At 46.2% G+C, this 21,487-nt stretch overlaps 2 long non-coding RNA genes across 4 annotated transcripts in view; one reads left to right on the top strand and one right to left on the bottom strand.

The window, feature by feature from the left end:
• The window catches only part of LOC145723353 (uncharacterized), a 108,770-nt gene extending 100,014 nt beyond the window's left edge, over positions 1-8,756 (bottom strand). For all 3 annotated transcript variants that reach the window (XR_014148281.1, XR_014148279.1, XR_014148280.1), the window contains exon 1: positions 8,450-8,756. This is a non-coding gene — a long non-coding RNA (uncharacterized LOC145723353). The remainder of the gene's footprint in view (positions 1-8,449) is intronic.
• Positions 8,757-11,976: 3,220 nt separating this feature from the next.
• LOC145723230 (uncharacterized) lies at positions 11,977-16,303 on the top strand. Its single transcript, XR_014148152.1, has 3 exons — positions 11,977-12,095; positions 12,335-12,404; positions 15,062-16,303. It is a non-coding gene; the product is annotated as an uncharacterized LOC145723230 (long non-coding RNA).
• The last annotated feature ends 5,184 nt before the right edge of the window (positions 16,304-21,487 follow it).

The raw sequence follows: 21,487 nt of genomic DNA, 5'->3' as shown, positions 1-21,487 counted from the left end.
GATTTTCATCTCTGTTTCACTCCATCTTTCTTGTTCAAGGGTCTGGCCTTATCTTTAAATAACAAAAATCTTAAATACTGAAATGATTTAAATGCTGGTGAGATCAGGCTGATAAGGTAATCGGGTCCTAAGAGAACCAGAATCTTCCCTAAGGGCCTCTTAGCAGGCAATCAGTTCCTGACAAGGCTTTGTACGTGGTTAGAGACCTGGTTTGGTGGGAGGAGATGGGGAGGGTTTTCCCAAATGCCAAGGATCAGCACACAGAGCTCCTGAAGTAGAAGGAAGCTTGGAAAGGAAAGCATCCCAACCTTTCGTTTTTAAGTCTGCAGAGTCAGAGATGGACAGATGCTTCATAAATGTGTGGTGATGAGGAGGTTATTCCTGGAGGTGGGTACCAATGGAAATATGAAGTGTCCCAGCCCTCTCTGTCCTTGAGCTCGCTGGGAGCCTGCTCAACTGTCCCTATCTTCACAGCTCCTCTTACTAGGAGGAGAATCAGCAAATCCCACTTGGCTAAAATGTGGCCTAGAATGACTTGCCTTCAGGCAGCCCCAGACACAGGACAAAACTTTCTAAAAAGATACAGCCAAAGACCTTGGCCTGTGGAGAGCATGGGATAAATGGAAAGAAGAGCTCCTGCCTGCTTTTTCAGCTCTCATGTGGTTACGGTAGACATTTTGTATTGTTTTAACATGTTTTTTTGAATGTGTGTAAGAGAGAAAACTTACATAACCCTTTGGACCAGTTCCCTAAGGAAAAAAGAAAGCTTAACTGTCAGGCTGCGGTTCACGAGGAGCTGATGCTTCTCTACCAGGCCAGACGCAGGATGGTATGGCCAGGCAGCAGGCTGGCTACCCACTCAGAGGGCTGCCTGTCTCCCCGGGATGACCACGTGGACTCCGCTGAGAATCAACTTGCAGCCATTTGGCTTGAAGAGTATCCCTTCCTTACCGGGAACATTCATGCCTCAGGTGACCAAACCAGGATTTTCCACAAACTCTGTTAAGTGCTCTTTACTGGAGCCTCAGCCTACACGGTGCTATTTTTGCAACTTCTTGCGAGTCTGAAACTACTTCAACATTAAAAGTTTGTATAGAAAAAGATTGGTTATATTATCCTGATTTTTTCAAATATGGACATCAAGTGTCATGGAAGGTGGGGGGCTCATCCAAGGTCCACTGACACCGTGTATCAGTCAGGAGAGGCTTGATCGTGCTGCACAAAACAATCCCCAGTCTCGGCGACTTACGAGGACACATATTTGCGGGTGGCCTGGGAGCTCTTCCCTGAGCTGGCGTCATCCTTTCTCCAGAGCACCGGCCCGGGACCGAGGCGCAGCCCCCACGTGGAGTGCTGCGGGCGACCGTGGCAGAGACAGAGCCTGGCCAGGGGTGCCCTGGCCCTTCCTGCTGCCACCTGGAAGTGACTGAGGGCACCCCCATTCCACTGGGCACAGCCCACTAAGAGCGGGTGGAGAAAGGCAATCCTACTGTGAGCCGAGAGCGCATGCAGGCACAAGCGCCAGGACACCACATTCCGTAACAGGTGGCTCAGAGCTGGAAATGGGACCTGTGTCTCTCTGAGCTCAGGGCCTGTGTCCTCTCCACTCCACCACAGAAACTCTGCAGTTGCACTGCTGCTTTTAATTTTAGAAGTTTAAATAGTATGTATTTTAGCCTCTCTCTTTTTTTTTTTTTTTTTGAAGGACTGTGGCATAAAACCTAAGTATCTCTTAATCCACACCTGGCTTTAAGTCATATCAGAGAAGAGGTGCCAGATAATGTGCCACTCAGTTCAATTTAAATAGCAGATAAATAACAACAAAATTTTTAGTATGAGTGTGTCCCAAATATTGCACGGGGCCTCCTTATCCTAATATATATGTATATTGCTTATTTAACATTCAAATTTAACCAAGTATCCTTGGGGGGGGGTGATTATTTTGTTTTTATTTGTTTTTCTGCTGAATCTGTCAACCCTACCTCAAAGGTGGGGCCGCCATCCTGCCAAATGATATATGAAAGGACGTGTATTGAAAAATTAAAGTCATTGAAGAGTATGCTGAGGCCAAAGGAATGCTAATACCTGCGGGAGGGCCAAAGATCACTCCCCAGGCAACAGTGCAAACTCAAAGGAAGACACATTGGGACAATGTCTGCATTCCCCACAGCTCCTTGCTCGCCGTAAACGCTCAAAGAACGCTGGTTTGCTGGGTCTACCTTGCCTACTGCCAGATAAAGCCATCACCTCAATGGGCACCCCCATTCCACATCACTCGGCTTTTCAGAACCCAAAGAGTTGGGCCTCGTTGAACTTGACTCTATTTCCCAACAACCAGCACAGGACCTGGTACAAAGAAGGTCTTGACAAATGTTCCTCAAACAGAACTGAAATGGAAGGAAGGGAGGCGGGGGAGAGAGGGAGGAACGGAGGGAAGGAGAGGGGGGAGGTGGGGAGGAGGAGAGGGAGGGGGAAGGGAGGGAGGTGGGTAGGTAGGTGAGAGCATGGGATCCCATTTTGACTAAACATCCCTGAAAACCCCTGCATGCCCACTGGGGTGCTCAGGAAGGCGCTCAGCAAATGCTAACTGAAGGAAGCATGCTGTTGCCCTCGGGGCCACTGTTAGCCCTTAGAGCACCTGCATGGGAGTTAGTAAATTGTACCCTCTTTGGGTGGCCATGGCTCCCAGATACAGGGGTCAATGAGCACGCAAAGTCCTTGACCTGTTCCACCAAAACCCGAACACTCCCTCCCCTCCCCCTTGGGCAGAAGCAGTGTGAGAGCCCACAGCCTGGCGAGTGGGACAGAGTAGGGGGTTCAGCCCCCGATCGCCTCTCAGTCGGACACCTGTGCCCACGGCATATGGGTGCATGCAAGTTAGGTATCCAGGACGTCTCTTCCCAGTCCAGCTCCTGTCTCTGCTGGAAAGCACTGGAAGACGCCCTCAGATGAGGACTTCCACCCTTTGCAGAAAATCTCTTCTGCTCCATTTCCACACCCACCACGTTAGACGGGGAATTGAGAGAGAAAGAGTGAAACTGCCACGAGGGCACTGGTGGGTACGCGCTGTAATTGCTGGGTGTGAACTGTGTGTAAGGTAACAATCGCACTTGAGTGGTGTCTGAACGGAGTTAATCCAATTAAATATTTTCCACATAGAGCTAATGGAGTATACATTGTCCTCACTTATGTTCACTCTTTCGCCGTCTTCTTGGTGTTTTGGGTGCTGCTTAAAAATGATTTAATGAAACAAAAACAAAGACTTCCAGAGCTGGGTATCCTGAAACGAGGACTGCAGCTAAGGCTGACACTTACTCTTTAGTTAATTCAATTGTGCCTAATTATCTTGTTGCTTTGTGATCCAGCTTTCTCCCAACCAAGACCAGCTCCAGGAACGCTCCTCCTAATTGCAGAGCAGTGCGAGCGGAGCGGTATCTTAAAGATAATGTGAGTAATCCTCAGCACTGCGATTCCTGTGCCATGTCCCTGAATGCCTCTCAGCGCGTGCAAGAACGAACTCCAGAACCCAGCCTCCCCGCCCCCTGGGGTTTGTGAGAAATCTGTGGCTGCATTTCCCATCATCCTGCATCACCACAAACAGCCAACGGACACTCTTTGTCCACTTAGCAGATGACGGCCTGTTGCAGAGGGACCGCTCTGATAAGTGGGCAGAGACTCGAAACATCCCACAACTAAGCAACTCTGAAATCTCTACAGAAGATAAAACGCACTGAGATATGCACCAGCCTTGAGCAACTTTCAGCTTTGGGGATGTGATTCAGTTCCTTGGTTTCTCTAGCTGGCTGGTCCAGGTTTTTACAAATTTCCCTCTGCCTATGCTGTTTTCTGTAATTAGAAAAAAAAATTTTTTTTCAAACACTCTAAAACTCCTCTCAACTTCAAAATTATACCCTAAAGTCAAGAGTGCAACAAAAGTGGGACTCCTTTGGTTTACCTTCGTCGTAATTTGGTTTGGGAAAATGTGGTTTGCAGCCATAGCAAAGAAAATTGTCTTCAGAGCTCGAGCCCTCTTTGGTGAAATGCTATGTTTCCACCAAATATTTGTTTCCATGAAGTGTTTTCTAGCAGCTGGGAGAGCCAGCCAGCTGAGCTCTGCACTTAAACACACCCAAGCCAAGAGTGAATTCACAGGACCCTCATTTCTAGGTCCTAAGAATGATCTGGTCCTTCAGCTATTTTACAGACCAGTGGAAACTGCCCACAAACAAATAAAGGGAAGCGTGGAGGCTTCTTCTTCTTCTTCTTCTTCTTTTTTTTCCAAGACACTAAGACATGAGCAGAGCATCAGAATGGCATGGGACAAGAACTGTCTACCTCTAGGGCGGGCGCGTGCAGTACTAGACAAAGAGAAGGGGAGAAAAATGCACCTAGCCCCAGAGATTTAAAAGCTGAGCTGGGATATTTGGTTCTAAAATGTATGCACCGCCCCCCCCTCCCCATGCAACTAAACCCAGAATTTTATGTCACTGCATAGAAGAGTGGCTCCAAATAGAGAGGGGTTATGGAAAACTGAAGAAATCAGCGTTTTTGCACACCTGAGGCTTAACACCACCACCCCGCCGTGACTGACACGCTGGGGTGGACAGGGAGGCTCCCAAGCCAGATGGCCCACCTCTGGAACCTGCTCTGCCGGCCACTAAGTACTGTGTGACACTGAGCAACCACCTGCCCTCTCTGTGCCTGTCTCCGTTTCCTCATCCGTAAAATGGAGCCAGTAACAACATCCGACCTACTCTTGGTTGAGAAGCAAGCAGGTTAATACAGGTACAGTGCTGGGGACCATGGCTGGTCTGCAGAAAACACTCCTTTATATTCAAGTGTCCACACAACCGTAGGTGAGATCACGTTGGAATTCCTTCGGCTGGGCTCTCAGGCCCCTGGTCCTGGGAGTGACCTGCCCAGTAGCATTTACTAGCATTTATGGAGGCCTTTCCCCCCACAACCTTCCCATGAAATAGGGTGATGATTCCTGTGTCACAGTGAAGCTAGTGGAGACACACGGGTACTAAGCAATTTGCCTACACAGCCAGAGGAATAGAGCCAAGACTCAAAGTCTCACCTGTCCAGAGCCTACCTGTCCTGACCACAGACTTGACACGTCTGCGCTGGGAGAGCGTGGAGTCCACCAGAGCCCAGCGATGTCATCACTGCAAGAGAACTATTTGCAGAGCTCTTGGAATATGAGATATCCGTGAGTAAGAACAGCATTTGCACAAATAATTTAGCCACATGCATTCTGAATGCTCCTCCTGTGAAAGCCGCATGGGGAAAATCAAGAGGCAGACCCTCCAGGCATGCGGGAAAGTAGCCCGGGGACAGCAACTCGGGGCCCATTTTCTCCTTCTGGGGGTGACACACTGAGGCCGAGAGAGAGCAGAGGTGGAGATCCCCAGGAACCACCCTGCTGTGGGTCGTGGTGGGGACTGAGACCCACGGGGTGCAAGGCCTCTCCAGCCAGGACCCGGCTCGGGGGAACACCCAGGGATGCCCCAAATCAGAAAGCAGGAGAGTGCTCTCTGCTCTGCACTCTTTCCAACACATTGTATTTCAACCATCAAATGTTTCAGCCAATCTGCAGAAAATACATTCCTTCCACAGGGGGTGAAAGCTGGCTCCCTTCGTTAGCAGAAGGCCCTTCTCTGCACCTCCCCCCTGGCTCCCACAGCTTCCCTTCCCTTCACCCTATATCTGGAATTTACATAATCACAGGCAAATAAAATGAGAAAAGCACGCTCTTTCATAACGGGCATATTCTGACTGTTATTATTCTTCAGGCACATTAGCTGCTGATTATAGAGATTAGTCAAAACCATGATTCTGTTGATTGTGAGGTGGGACCGATTTTTTCTTTTTAACAAGGAGAAGAGCTGTTGTTTCGATGGCAGAGAATCACATAAAATGGTACTCGCAGGGGAACGAAGTTTCTGAGAGTCACGTAATTGTCAGTTTCTCGGCAGTGTTAGGCATCCCAGCCTTTCAGCTCTTGCCTGTCTGGTCAAATATTGTACCCTAAAATTGATTAACTTATACTGCAGATCAACCTCTTCCCTGTGAAAGTACCTCCAACATTAAAAGATCCATGATTTTAGACGTGTGTGTGTGTGTGTGTGTGTGTGCACCATGGAAGAAGTACATACCTCTCTAGAAAGAATATTTGAGTGCACAGGTTTTGAACAGAAGAGATGCTCATTCTGTCCCAAGAGCTTTGCAGGGGGCTCCAACCGGGGAAAGAACTGTGCTTACCTGCTCAGGGTGGTTAAGAGCACCGGGCCAGACCTCAGTGCTCAGAAGGGTCAAGTCCAGAGCCATTAGAGCAGAGGGCTCCTCCCTGAGAGGCACCTGCAAAAACCTCTCCCCGAGGCACCTGCAAAAACCTCTCCCCTTGAAGCAGCACCCACCCTGCTTCTCCCTGGATGAATTCTGTGGTTCGCAACTGGACTGGGAGTGATGTGGCCACCTAGGGGACGTTTGGCAACGTCTGGAGACAGTGTGGGTTGTCATGACTGGGGCAGGTGGGGAGAGGTGGTGTTTACTACTGGCATCTGATGGGCGAGGCCAGAGATGCTGCTAAAAGTCCTACAGTGCACAGGACAGCTCCTACAACAAGGAATTCTCCCCAAATGTCCGTAGTGTTGCAGTTGAGAAAACCCGGTCTAGTGGGTCGGAAATCATGTGAGATTTTTAATAGGTAACCACGGGGAGTAGAGGGGCTACATTTGAATCCTTTCCCCCCAAATGCCCAACAGGAGTTAAGGGCACATAAAGACCTGTTTCCTTCGTTTCTCATGATGCTCCAGATCCATGATGTCATTTTGGGTAGAATTAAAGAAGAACAAAGCAAAAACTGTACAATTCATTACACCTATATGTCTGAATTTAGCAAGAATTTCCAAACAAAAAGATCCCTCCCTCAAAATGTATACACACAAACCTTTAGGGCTGCAGATAATATCGCCAAAGGTCTTTTGATGTGATTTCTTCACATACTAGCCTATATCCCAGCTGTTAGGTCAGGAGAAATCTGATGGAATATTTCACTACCTTCTTTCTAGATCCTCTCTTAGGTTTTGCTAAAATATGACTAGTACTCATTGAAATACTAGTAACTACTCTAGGAGACAATATTCCATGAGACTATCTCATGACTATTACAGAGCATGTTATAGCAAATCAGTTTTCTTTCTTTTAACATGTTGGAGTAAAAAAAAAAAAAAAAAAGCAACTTAATTATGTGCCCCAATCCTCAAAGAATTAAAGAATTTCATTTGAGCATCTCTTATAACAGGATGTTGGCAAAGTTTTCTGCAAAGGGTCAGACAGTAAATATTTGGGGCCTTGCAGGTCACGTGACCCCTGTCGCAACTACTGGGCTCCGCTGTGGTGGCTCAGAGCCGCCAGCGGGTGATGCGAAATGAATGGGCTTGGCTGTGTGCCAATAAAACTTTATTTACAAGAACAGGCTGTGGGAGGGACTTGGCCGACTCCTGTCTTACAACACAGATTTCCTGAAAATAATGCATATAGGCAAAAAGAGTAGGGGAAAGTTCGGGAAAAGCCACTGCGAAGTACCAGCGATCATCCTCACGGTCTGAACGACAGCAGCTGTGCGCAACTGGCTGCCCATCCAAGGGGACCAAGAGGCCTGCCGGCGGGGGGCTGAGGGACACACGGGAACGTGGAGGAAGAGGAGTTGTGACCCCGCTGCTTAGCGGTCTAGGGCGGCTCCCCTGTCAGCTGCACGCTCTGCTCAAATTCGGAAACTGCCCTTCCCTCCTCACCAGCGGAGGAGGTCACTGGCCGTGGCGGGGCTTGGAGGCCTGGGGGACCCCTGTGACGTGGCCAGGGGCAGTCACCCGCCTGGCGGGCCGCTCAGGTCAGGGGAGGTGCGTGCGGGAAGCATGAGCGGCGGCAGGAGGGGAAGCATCGGAAGCCGCGAAGAACTGAAACAGTCTGTCCGACACTTAGAGGTGTCGCGCGCGGCCCCAGCTGCTTTACGGCAACTGCCACGTCCCCTCGGCCGCAGCTCCACGCAGGGGGCGCCGCAGCCCGCGCTGTCGCGGGGGAGCAGCGCGGCCCTGGAGGCCACGCGGTGGGCTAGAGGTCGGCAGCCAGGGCTGGGACGCGAGCTGGGACGCGGGCTGGGATGCGGGCCAGGGCCCCTGCGCCCAACTTCCGCCCAGAGCTCTCGCCCCCATGCTCAGTCAAGGCGATGTACACAAAACATGAGTTTGGCTGTTTCTACCAGTTTTAGGAACTGTCCCATCAACTACCACACTTCAGTGGTTGAAGGTCGTCCCGTGGCCAGAGAACATTCTCAGGCACAAAGAGGGACACAGGTGAGGTACCAGCAGCAGCCACTGTGAGCGCAATGGTACCCACCGGCCACATGGGCGGGAGCGGGTTGTGGTTCGGTGTTCGCAGGGCCTACCTTGTCCACAGGACCCGGAGCTCCCGGACCGCAGAGCCCGCCAATTCATCTCGTATCTCCCGGTGCCTGGCAGGTTGGAAGTGTCCAGAAAACATGGTGAGTGCGTGCCCAAATGGGTCTGTGGCAATGAGACACGGGCTAGGTCTTTGGGGGAGAGAGGCCAGAGTGGGCTTGGGAAAGGAGGAGGAGGAGGCAGGCGGGGTGCGGTGCCCCCCGCGGCCAGGCCTGCCTCTGTGTCTCCCCTCGGTCTCCCGCGGGCCCTCTGCCAGCAAGCCTCCCCATCGGCCCAAGCTGGTCTCTGGGAAACCACGCCTCACCTAGCAACAGCTGCTACGGAGTGCGCCTTCCTGATACTCCAACAATAAAGCGCCAACTGCCTGCCACTCCCAGATAGTGTTGAAAGGAAAGCGGGTTTATTTCAAGGCCAGGCCACGAGAGGATCTGGGTTTTCCAAACTGGAGTCGTGGCACGTTAAATGGCCAGCCTGCCAAGGCGGGGAGCAGCTCCAGCCTGTGGCGTCGTCAAGAAGAGCCTCCGGTCTGCAATGGTCCTTGTTCATGAGATTCCTGTTGCTCCCTGTTCCCATTCAGCTGGGTCAACATGTGCCTGTAAATTCCTCCCAAAAGGGAAATCATCACAGCATCAGCAGCCCCAGAAATGACAAACAACTCAAGTATGGAAAGGCAGCTGCCAAGTGCTCAACAGTACTCATGTTGCAGCAGAAAAAAAAATCAGATAAGAAAAATAAACCGAGTTGTGTGCATATTTCCTCAAATATGTATCCCATTTTGTGGTTCCTTCCAGCCTTTGGTGTAATGAATATATCCATTTGTCAGGGGTCATGGAACGGCAGTCCTACAAAGCTGTCTTGAGTTGGGGAACCACGCTGTCCAGTTCTCTCCCTTCTCTAGAGCACAGAGTGGTGCAAAAAGTCCAGAACACAGGGCACTGACATTCCTTTTCCCACCGGCCTAGTTGCTAAACTGTTGCAGGGCTGGCACCAGCCCACTTCTGCGATCTCTCCTGCGTTGAACTGAGACACCAATACGCTTTCAGTAAACTTTGTCATCCTCAGGTGGAGGATCCTGGGATAACCTCTGTACAGCGGATGGCCCGCGGGCAGGGATGGTGGCACGGTCACCTGCCCTCTCTTTGTTGACATAGCTCAACTCCACGGCTAAAGAGCAGCGGAATCAGAAGACGGGATCGGCTAGGGGAGCCACGAGCCAAGATCCGGGGAATGGCTGATGCGCAAGGAACTCAAGTGAGGCTGAAGAAGCCACACTTTGCTCAACAGCACGGAGCTGGCCAGGGCATCAGGGCCTCCGCCAACCTCCAGAGGCCACTCTTGGCATGGCCATAAAAGCCACAGCCACAAACATGGACAGGCAAGAAAAGAATATGGTGAGAAACTGGCTTGCCTTTGCTTCTCAGACTCCTTGGAAGTTTCTAGAAGGTCATTTTCCTGACCCCCTGAAATGAGAGGTCGGATTCCTCTAGCATTCAGTCAGGAACCATGACTGAGCTTCTACTCAGGGCCAGGCCTGGTGCCTGGAACCCGGTCCCTGTCTTCGAGGTGCTCAACCTCCAATGACTGACATTGGCTCCAGAATGAGGCTCCAGAGTGGCCAGCACATGACCACCCGGTACTCTGAGGGGCCTGGTCAAGGGCCCCGGGACCCAGAGGGAAAGGATCTGAATCCACCCATGAAACAACACCAAGAACAGAGTCTCCCGAAAGAGAGAGCCAACTACTCTCCATCATGTCTTTCCTTTCTGTGCCATGTGTCCGTTCCACGAGAACAGAGCCATGATGCTCACATACGGATGTGCTAGGACAGGCACCCCGTCAACCGTCAGGAGTGAAAAATGACGTCCTTGCTTCTGAGGACAGCATCATGCACCCTTTCTGCTTAAAGAGAAGCATACCTCTGGTATCTGAATCGTGCTCCTGAGACGTGTGGCAGCAGCCTGTGGAGACAGAGCTGCGAGACAGGCAGTGGCCCCGGCCCACTCTGGCCCCCAGAGAAAGGATCTTCTGCTCGGTGGCAGGACAAACATTTAAATGTTCCCCAGGAGGAAGGATGTGGAGCTGTGAGAGCCCAGTGATTCAACGGCAGGGTCAGAATGACTCGGTGGGGTTTCTTTTCTTGCCCTTACAATTCTATTCATGAAGTGGATGGATTCCTCCGTCCTCTTGTTATAAACTTTGATTTCTGGCCTCGTTTATTTCAAACTGTTTTCCTAAGTCTTTAAAAGGGAATTCTGTCTTCCTTTTCGATCTTCTTACATTTAAATCCACTTAACTTTCCATCTGGGGTCTGCTCCTTTCTCAAAGGGCCCTGCGCTCCCTGTGGAGCTGGCGTGCTTGTCAGAAAGTTGAGGGGGGTCGGGGCAATCTAGGAAGACTTCCCCTTTACTGTTTGGGCAGAGAATCTGTGGGCATTTGTGTCTGAAGGTCTGTTTCTCCTTTGTTCAGTTGGCTGCATTCTTCTCCGATTGGTTGAATATACAAGAGAATATTTCCAGAATATGCACAAAATAGTTTGGACTAAGTAAGGGCAGGCATTAGGGCAGGTGATAGTTTGCTGGTAGCAACAGAGATAAGGGTCACCATTTATGGGGCACATGCCTGGAACCCCACATGTGTGCATACTTCATTCAATCCTCCAGGCTCTGCTGGGGACGCGGATACTCCACGTCACAAGCAGGGAGAGGACGAGCGTTCAAACAGGCCTGAAGCCCCCGGTCATCTCATAGTTCCAAGCTGCTCCCAGGGAAAGCATCACACACCAAATGCATCTCATACCCACCCTCGCCACTCCCTATAACCATGTCAGTAGGGTTTGTTTGACTTTAGGACATGCATCCTTCCTCCAAAAGGCAGGTTTTTTTCACAAGTCAATCAAAATTAATTTTGTAAGCCTCTCAGACTTGACTGAGGACATCCCACGATGTCACTAAACCGAGGTTAGGAAGGCCAATTCTACCAAAGTGACGGAACCCCCCCTCTTGGGGACTGGTTTACCTGGGAAGCAGGCAGCCCTACCTCGTGCTCACAGCCCTATCCCGTGGGCAGAGCCCAGTGGGAGGGCCTGGGGCTCAAAGCCAGCCCACCAGGCGTTCCACCACGAAGGATGGGGCCGGGCGTGTAACAGGCGGGCACAGGTGCTCACTGAGCCCCCCGAGTTGCAGACAAAGCAAACTACATAAGCGTTTCTCCAAACTCCCACCAGAGCGAGGGCACAGAGGAAGAGCGGATGACAGGCCAGTGAGCGCCCTGAAGTCACAGCCTCTGGTGGCATCACCAGCTGGCTGTGCCAGGTACTGCCATTCACCCCGACGAGCAAAGTTTTTAAAAGCAGCCAAGGAGCTCTGCCACGATTTAACTGCATGACACCCAGTCCCCATAGGGTGTTATTTTTCATAGTCAGTGAGAAAGAGGCAGACTTCCAGGCAGATCGGTATTTTGGGGTCCAGCCTCCGTGTCCTCAGAGCATCCCAAGTCCACCAGGGTCAGGCCTGGCACGGCTGCTGGGTCCGGCTGCTTCAGGTTCATGGGTTTGCGTGTTCTGCAGGTGTCCGAGGGACCACCTCCGAGGGTCATCCTAGGACTTCGTCAGACCATGTTTGTGGATGCCAGAAGGTTAGTCCCCCATAGGCGGGGGACTCTGTACTTGGTTGAGCCCCCAAAGACTCGAAGAAGTCCTGTTTTAGACACACAGAAAGCTATTTCGTTTCCCCAGCTCACTAACATAGGTCTCTAATGAACTCACTAAATGAAAAGCTACACAAACATATTTTTCTGTGTTTTTTTTATTACATATTACATTGGCTAATTATTTCTCTATGCAATGAATGGGTGTTTGTTTCATGAATTCTCAGAGGTCATGAATTCTCAGAGGCACAGAAGGAGAAGGCTTCACAACGGTGACATGATGTCATTTCTAAATGGGTAAGCAACTTGAAACTCCTCCATAAATTGTGGATTATTAGGTATTTATGGTTACTCTTAATAATGCACATTGAAGAGAGAGCTGCATGATATCAAGAAGAGGTATGCAGTCCGTGACAGGGGCATCTCCACTGCCCCAGTGCAGACAGGCACCGAGCCCATCCTCAGGGAGCAGTTCGTAAGCACAGAAACGAAGCCTCACCCTCACGGTATCACACACACAGCAGATGACTTGTTGGCAATAACATCACCCGGTAGCCTTTAAGGATTTGATTCCGTGGCACTTACTGAAGAATAAATTGTTGACTTTCCTTGAATTGTTGCCTAAGGACGTGGCTGAATATAAGTTAGAGCCAAGTGTAACCTTAAGGAAGGCTGAATCGAGACGGAGAAGCCAGGATTTTACTCCAAGTGGGAATGGAGATTTATTATTTAAGAAATTGCCTTAATGTTGCTATTGAGGCTTTATAAAGTCTCGGTGGGGGCGGTGGGAAGCTATATCCACAGATTCTGTACCAATTATTCTGTTTATCCTGGGTAAATTACCAGTCTATGAGTTACATCTGTCTACACGGCCCTGCCCAGGGTCAAGAGAAGCATCACAAATAAGCAGGACCTGGGAAAAAGCTTTTGGTGTGCTCATGATGCTAGGGCAGTAGGGGGATTTCAGGGATAACCTCAGAGGGAAATCGGCCTCTTCTTACAACCAGATCCTTTCTGTTATTTCTTTTTTTTTTTTTTTAATTTTTATTGATTTATTTATTTGAGACAGAGAGAATGAGAGACAGAGAGCATGAGAGGGAGGAGGGTCAGAGGGAGAAGCAGACTCCCCGCCATGCAGGGAGCCCGACGCGGGACTCGATCCCGGGACTCCAGGATCATGACCTGAGCCGAAGGCAGTCGCCTAACCAACTGAGCCACCCAGGCACCCCTCCTTTCTGTTATTTCTAAGATGAAAGCTGATTCTGTCAGAATGTCGTAGAGCCTGACCAGCAAGATTGACGCGAGACAGAAGTAATCGGGTAGCTGGTCTTCTCAACAGACAGCGAGAATAAGGGAACAGCGGTGTTATTGGTAGAAAGTATTGTTTTCAAGCTGGTGGGGGGGCGAGGATAGAATAATAGACAATTTTGACCTACAAATGTCCTTTAAGAATCAGATTGTTTCTAATTGTTATCCAGTTTTCATTATAGAAAGAGAAAGGAAATGTTTGAGTCAAACAATGGTCCCAGAACAAAACTCCAAGTTTTGGTTGCTGTGGTTCTTAACCATATTTGAAAAGATGGCGGATAGCTCCTTGATGCCTTACAAAGTGCCGTCAGTTTCTTCTGTCAGCTTACAGTAGAAGGAAGATCCCACTGGGAACAGCCTACCTTTTCCAGAAACTTTCAGGCATACTCACACACAACTGGACAAACAAACTGAGACTTCTGGCATCCCTGTACTCCTGAGCCAGCTACAGGGACGAAAAGGGTGTCAGTCTATACAGATCTTTCTATGATTTAGTGATACACCTACTAAGGCTGGGTGATTTTGCGGGGCGGGGGGGGGTGCTACATTTAAGACATTAGAAAATATCTTTTTTAAAAAATTAGATCCAAAAGCTCATTTGCCGTTCCTAGAGATTTATGTTTTCTTAAGAATGTGGCATTGGTTCATTTTCTGTTGGTACTGGATTGAATAATGTTCCTCCCCACAAACACAGCAAATTCATGCCCGTCCATCTGGAACCTCAGAACATGACCTGATTTGGCAGTAGGGTCTCTGCAGATGTGATTATTTAAAATGAGGACCTATTGGACTTGCCTGGGTCCTTGTAAGTGGAGAAGTGAGTAGGGAGAACTCACGTCTCCTCCTGAGTGCCTCTTGGACCCCTCACACTACTACCACACTTACAGTGCTCCTGACATGGGGTGTGTGTGGTTTTGCCCACACCAGGCAACTCTCTGAGGCCCCAGTGAGGTGTGCCACAATTCAGTTCTGCCACTAACTGGAGAGAGTGCAGACCCCACAGGGGAAAGGCTCAGTCCCACACGAGTGTCTCCCACTCCGGATGCTAATCGAAAGGAATGGTTCTCCAGGTTACCACCACTTCTGGCTGACTTGGCTACAAATCAGAGGCTTCACAGACCCTCTCCTTGGATTTGACTATTTGCTAGACCAGCTCTCAGAACTCAGGGAATCAGTTATGTTTACCAATTGATTACACAATGAAGCCTGGGATAAAGGATATGGATGAACATCCAGATGCCGAGGCAAGTAGGGCAAGGTCTGGGAGGGTCCTGAGGGAAGGAGCCTCTGTTCCCATGGAGCTGGGGTGCGTCATCTTCCCGCTACGTGTGTGTGTTCATGCCTATGTGAGACGCCCTCCATAAAGATCCTAACAGTATGGGGTTTGGAGAGCTTCCAGGTTGGTGAACCAGCTCCCATGCAGGAGCCCACACAGACTCGCCTCATTAGAACAAAACACACTCCTATCACTCAGGAAATTCCAAGGGTTTTAGGAGCCCTAGGTCAAGGATGGGTCAAAGACCAAATACAAGAACAAAAGATGCTCCTAGGGCTCTTATCACTTAGGAAATTCCAAGGGTTTTAGGAGGTCTGTGCCAGGAACCAGGAGCAGAGACCAATGGACATATTTTCTATTCTTTCTCAAGGAGACAGACACAGAAACACGGAGGGAACAGAGCCATGCGACCATGGAGGGAAGGAGGCAGAGGTTGGAGTGACATATCTACAAACCAAGGGACGACAAGGATCGCAGCCACCACCAGAAGCTGGAAGAAGCAGGGAAGGATTCTTCCTGAGAGCCGTCAGGGAGCACGGCCCTGCTGACACTTTAACTTCAGACTTCTAGCCTCTGGAACCATAAGAGAATAAGTTCCTCCTGTTTTAAGCCACCTGATTTGTGGTCATTTGTCACGGCAGGCCTAGGAAACTAACTGTTGAAACATGTCTTCAAGTGACGTGATTTATCCCTATTCCCGTATTTGGACAAAGAAATGAAATCGGCTGGTATGATCAAAACCATCTGAATCTTCTGCAGTGGGTGGCATCCTTGCTTGCTTATGAGAATCCCCTGCAATCTGTGGCAAATCCCCTGGCCCAAGCGCCTCCCCCCATTCCCCCCCGCCTGGCCCAATTAAATCAGAAACTCTGCACGTGGGACCAAAACACCAGCCTTTTGTAACAGTAAAACCATGGGCTTCAGGGTCTGTCAACTCTTGGGTTGCTTTCTGGCTTTGTTGCCTACTAACTATGCCCTTGGGCAAGTCATGTAATTTACCTGGTATTTGTTCAAATTGAAAATGGGATTGTGAAGATTAATCTTGCTTTTTAAAGACTGTATTTATTTATTTTAGAGAGAGAGGAGGGCAGGGGGAGGAGCAGAGGGAGAGGGACAAGCAGACTCCATGCTGAGCACAGAACCCGACACAAGGCTTGATCCCACGACCCCAAGATCATGACCTGAGCCGAAATCAAGAGTCGGATGATTAACCGACTGAGCCACCCAGGCGACCCAGACTGATCTTTTTAAGTATGTAAAATATGTAAAAAGGCCAGGCTAAATATCTGATAAATGCCACTTCCTTCTCATTCTCCTGACGTATAGCGAGGCAATTTACCAGGATGGGGAGAAGCTCGGGCTCTGGAACAAGACTACAGGCAATCAAAATTCTGACTCCACCACTTACTAGCTGTAAAACCCTGGGCACTGCTCTGTGCTCAGTTTCCTTATCTATAAAATGGGGCCTTGGAGAGTCATTATGAAGTTTAACTGGGATAATAAAATGATCTGATCCCACTAAAGCACTTAAAACGGTATCTGGCACTGTAAGCATTCAATAAATGTTAGCTCATATTATAGACATAATCGGATAACAGTCTGCACACCACCCCCTTGATAATACGGAATTCTGCCTGGCAAAGTTTCGCATCGCTGCCCTTCCCAATCAGAAGCAAAGTGAGGCCTGTGAAAGAGCGGGATTAGTCTGGGACTCCAGAGACGAGCTCTGGGCTCAGCCGAGATACCACGGAGCTTCGGTCACTTTCCCTGTTGCCCGTTCCAGGGCCTAATTTGTAAAAGGAAGGGTTTAATAAGCTGATCCCTGTGAACCTTCTAGCATTAAAAAGAAAAAAAATTGTGATTGTCTGAATATTATAAAGTGATAGATGAATTCTGGTTGTGTTTGGCACACAATCCCAATGCTTTTATGGCATTTTGAGGTTAGGAGTCACAGAAATCTGGTATTAATAAGGAAAGAAACACATTCTGTTTCATTATAGCAAAGGACAATCCTGGGACATTTTTCAAGGCTTTTCAGGCCACAGGCACTCGAGACCACCATGTGACTGCTGACAGGAGCTGGGGAGAAGACATCACTGGATGGAAATTTCAAACTTAGGACCTGGCCCTATGTGGGAACGTACATCCATACAGTCTCTCTAATGGGCAATTAGCTAACATGTATAATCTAAAAAATACACAGTAATTACAGTTTGAAAAATCTGTCCTGAGGAAATATAACCAAAGTCTGCTTTTCTCACGCTTCTGGGATCAGCAATTGGACAATCCAGTCAGTTCATTAAAAAGTCAGCTAAATGGGGAAATCATAAACAATAGCAAAAACACACTATAAAGGTTTTATTATAAGTTATACACTGTGGATTCATTCATCAATTTTACAAGGAAGCACCAAGGCCTTTCTCAGAGTTTTGATCCCTGATTAGAATCCTGTGATATCTTTTTTGCACAAACCACACCTATATAATTCATGTTCTTCATTGTGAGGTGGGGCCCAAACAGAAAGATATTTGGGTATCAACATGAAAACAGATTCTTTCTATAGTTTACAATTTTTTTTTCTCAAATTGATGATGGGGCCTTGCCCATAACCTTATTTGGTAGCAACCTCATGATTTCACTTCATAGGGTCCTCCTTAAAGCATTCAAGTTCATTTTTATAGTTTTTGTAGAAGCAACCACGCTCTTTCTTTTTTCACTCATAGTCCATAGGTTAGTATTCCAATCAACTAAATCACAACGACTGGCATAAACAGCTTTGGGAACAAACACTATTAGCTCTTGGGAAGCACACAACCCAAACAGTGGGAGCAGGAGAAAAGTGATTGTTCCCTGTGTGGTCGCCCTGCAGAATGCGTGGAAAACTTCGATCAATCCAGCCAGTCAATTAAGTGGAGAAGTGGTGAAGAGATTTCTTCTATAGTGAGATATGTCATCAAACATTTACGTACAAAGATGTTTACTGGAATAGTAACTGATAGAGGCAAAAAATATGGAAACATAAAATATACCCATGATGAATGTTTGTGCATATATATACATACATACACTATATATAAGTATGTATGTTTATATAGTATATATATATGATGTAATGGTATGTAGATATTAAAAGCTATATTTTAAAAATGATTTTATGACATATAAGATGCCTGTAACATTATGTTTATTCATTCAATATTTACTCAGCAATAGAACATTTTATAAGTTTTGGAACAAAATTTGTACTTAGTATCTTTCTTATAAAATTAAAAGTGGGCCAGAGATTAGACAAATGGGACTGATGTCATCTTGAGCGCCTCATCTATTTTGACCTTGATTTATTTGGAGCTTAGGCTTTGCTCTTAAGAAAAACACATACATATGTCATGTAGGTAGTCGAAAGTAAAATGCATTTGCCTCCAGTAAAAGGTGAGAGGGAGGACTTTTTTTCTGAGTATGGCCAAGTAAACTTTTCTTAGACCCCACTGTCCTGCAGATAACAACTATCAACTCTGAATAAGAATATAAAACAAGACTTTTGTTTAATGGAGGATGAACAAAAGGTAGGCAGACTCTACAGGAAGTCAACATTCAGAAGAAAAAAAAATGGCATAAGATGACATTCCCATTTTTATTGTTTTCAGCCTGTGGGCAACTCAAACTTGTCACCACAGAAGTGACTAAATCCCTGAAAGAAAACAAACCAATTTTCTGGGCTGAAGAACAAAAGGGCAGACTTCTGCTCTGTCAAGTTGAGGGCAAACCAGGGTCACTGGAGAGTGAGGGGGTAATTGAGAGAGGGGGGACTGGAGAAAAGGCACTCCAAATTCTCTAGGTGACACTGGAACCATATATGTGACAGATGGATTCAAAGCAGCTAAGCTAAGAATGAAGGACTGAACTAAGATTTTAGCTATTCCAAGAGAAAGAGTTTACAGTTTCAATCCAATCAAGTTAATAGTCTGCTTTAAAAAAAAAAAAAAATCAACCTTCTTCAGAGAAATATAACAGAATCCAGATGGCATCCACAATGTCCATGATTATTCCAAAATTATGCAACACAGAAGAAAGAAAAAAAAGTGACCTATTCTCAAGAGAAAAAAAAAATACATGGAGACCAATTCTAAAATGATCTAAATGTTAAAATTATAAGACAAGGATTTAAAAACAAGGACAGAAATGAAAATATGTTCTCCATGCACATAAAGAGAGGAAATGCCAGCAAATAGAAACTATAAAAAATAATCAAATGGAAATTCTAAAGCATCAAAATACAATATATGAAATAAAATGCTCATTTATATGCTCAACAGTGCAATGGATATGAGAGAGGAATGTCAGTGAGCTTGGAGACATACCAAAAGAAATCACCCAATCTGAGAAATATAAAGAAAAACATTAGAAAAAATTAATCAAGTCCCAGGAATCTGTGGGACAATACTACCAAGTCTATCATAATTAGTGGAATGAAGAGAAGAGTAGTATAAAAAATGTTTGAAAAAAATGGTCAAAAATGTCCCACATTTGATAAAAGATACACATTTATAGATAAGGAAGTCAGAGACCCTCAAACAGAAAAACTACAAAGAAAAGCACACCCAGGCACCCATAGGCAACAGTTCCAAATCAAAGATAGAAAAAATTATGAAAGCAATCAGAGAAACGTAAAATATTACATCCAGAAGAACAACAATTCAAATGATCTCCAGTTAATCATTATAGGCCAGAATATACTGCAACAACACCTTTAAAATCCTAAATAAAAAAATAAATTAAAAACCTGCTCACTCAGAATTCTATACCCACTGAATATATCCTTTAAGAATCAAGGCAAAATAAAAACAATTGCAGATAAAAGATCATTGAGAACTCGCTGACAACAGACCGGCACTGAGAAATATTAAATGAAGTTCTCCATTCTGAAGGGATATGGTGCTACATGGAAATCCAGATCTTCTGGGGGAAATGACAACTATGTGAAATATCTGGATTACTATAAAAAACTATTTTCTCAATGTGTTTAAAAATACTTATAACTATTTCATTGAAAAATTATAGCATTGTCTGGGTGGATTGATAATGTAGATGTAATACATATAACTATAACATAAAAGGAAGGGAGGTATAAATGAACTTACGCAATTACGAAGTTTCTACATTTTACAGGAGCTACAATATTAACACTAAGTAGACCATGATAAGTGAAGGATGCATACTGCATTGTTTAGAGAAACCACTAAAAAAATGCAAAAATGAACAAAAAACTTGTGGGACAAATAGAAAACAAATAATAAAATGGTAGACCTAAATCTAACTATACAAGAAAATACATTAAATGTTCACTGACTAGGGGTGCCTGAGTGGCTCAGTCAGTTGGGCAACCGACTCCTGATTTTGGCTCAGGTCATGATCTCATGGGTGATGGGATTGAGCCCCACATCAGACTCTGCACTCAACAGGGAGTCAGCCTGGGATTCTCTTTCTCCCTCTGCCCCTCCCCCTGACTCTCTCTCTCAAATAAATAAATCTTTTTAAAAAATTTTTTAAATGGTCACTGACTAAATATCTAATTAAAAGAAGTCTATTCTATCTGATATTATTATAGTCCTGCCAGCCTTCTTATGCTTACTGTTTTCATGATACATATTTTTACACTCATTTACTTTTTTTTAAAGGTTTATTTGACAGAGAGAGAGACAGCACAAGCAGGGGGAACAGCAGAGGGAGAGGGAGAAGCAGGCTCCCTGGTGAGCAGAAAGCCAGACTTGGGGCTTGATCCCAGGACCCTGGGACCATGACCTGAGCCGAAGGCAGACTTAACTGACTGAGCCACCCAGGCACACCATACACTCATTTACTTTCAAGAGATCTCTATCTTTATATCTTAAATGTGCCCCTCTTAAAAACGGCATATAGTTGGGTACAGCTTTTTTGTTTTTATTTTAAATTCATTCTTAGGAATCAGATAAAATAGACTTCAAGAGTGGCATATTAACAGAGATAAAGGAGGAATATTTCACAATGATAAAATTATAACTCACCATAACAACGTAACAATCCATAAAGTGCTTGCATCTAACAGCAGATCCTCGAGTGTGTAAAGCAAATATTGACAGAATTAAAAAGAAATACACAATTCCAAAATCATAGTTGGAGATTTTAACACCCCTCACTCAACTATTAATAAAGCAACTAAACAAGAAAACCAATGGAATTGGTGAAGATACAGATGATTTAACGATACTGTTAACTACCATAACCTAACTGATATTTATAAAATGCCACACCTAAAACCTAGGGAATATACTGTCTTTTCAAATGCACATGATTCATCAAAACATAAAACAAGTCACACTAAAATCACACAAAATATGATCTCTGATCACAATGGAATTAGAAATAAAAAAAATATATATCTAGAAAATCCCAAATATTTGAAAGTTAAATAACACATTGCTAAGTAATGTCATGAGTCAAACAATAAAGCACAAGAGAAATTAGAAAATGATGATGGAAATACATATCAAAATTTCAGGAAGTGATCTAGAGCAGTGCTTGGAGGGAAATCAAGCTTAAAATACTTACATTTGAAAAGAAGAAAGATCTAAAATCAATGATCCAAGGTTCCAACTTAACACACAAGGAAAAGAAGCAAAGAAAACCCAAAGTAAGCACACAGAGGGAAACAGTAAACATAAGAGCAGAAATCAATGCAATATAAAACAAAAAGCAAAGAAAAATCATGTAACCAAAAGCTGTTCTTGGAAAAATAAATATGATTGATATATAGATATTC

This window comes from Leptonychotes weddellii, chromosome 9 (genome assembly GCF_054177405.1).
Source record: "Leptonychotes weddellii isolate Sample4059 chromosome 9, ASM5417740v2, whole genome shotgun sequence".
Lineage (NCBI taxonomy): Eukaryota > Metazoa > Chordata > Mammalia > Carnivora > Phocidae > Leptonychotes > Leptonychotes weddellii.
Note: the sequence above shows the minus strand (reverse complement) of the source record. Positions and strands in the feature narration are given on the sequence as shown.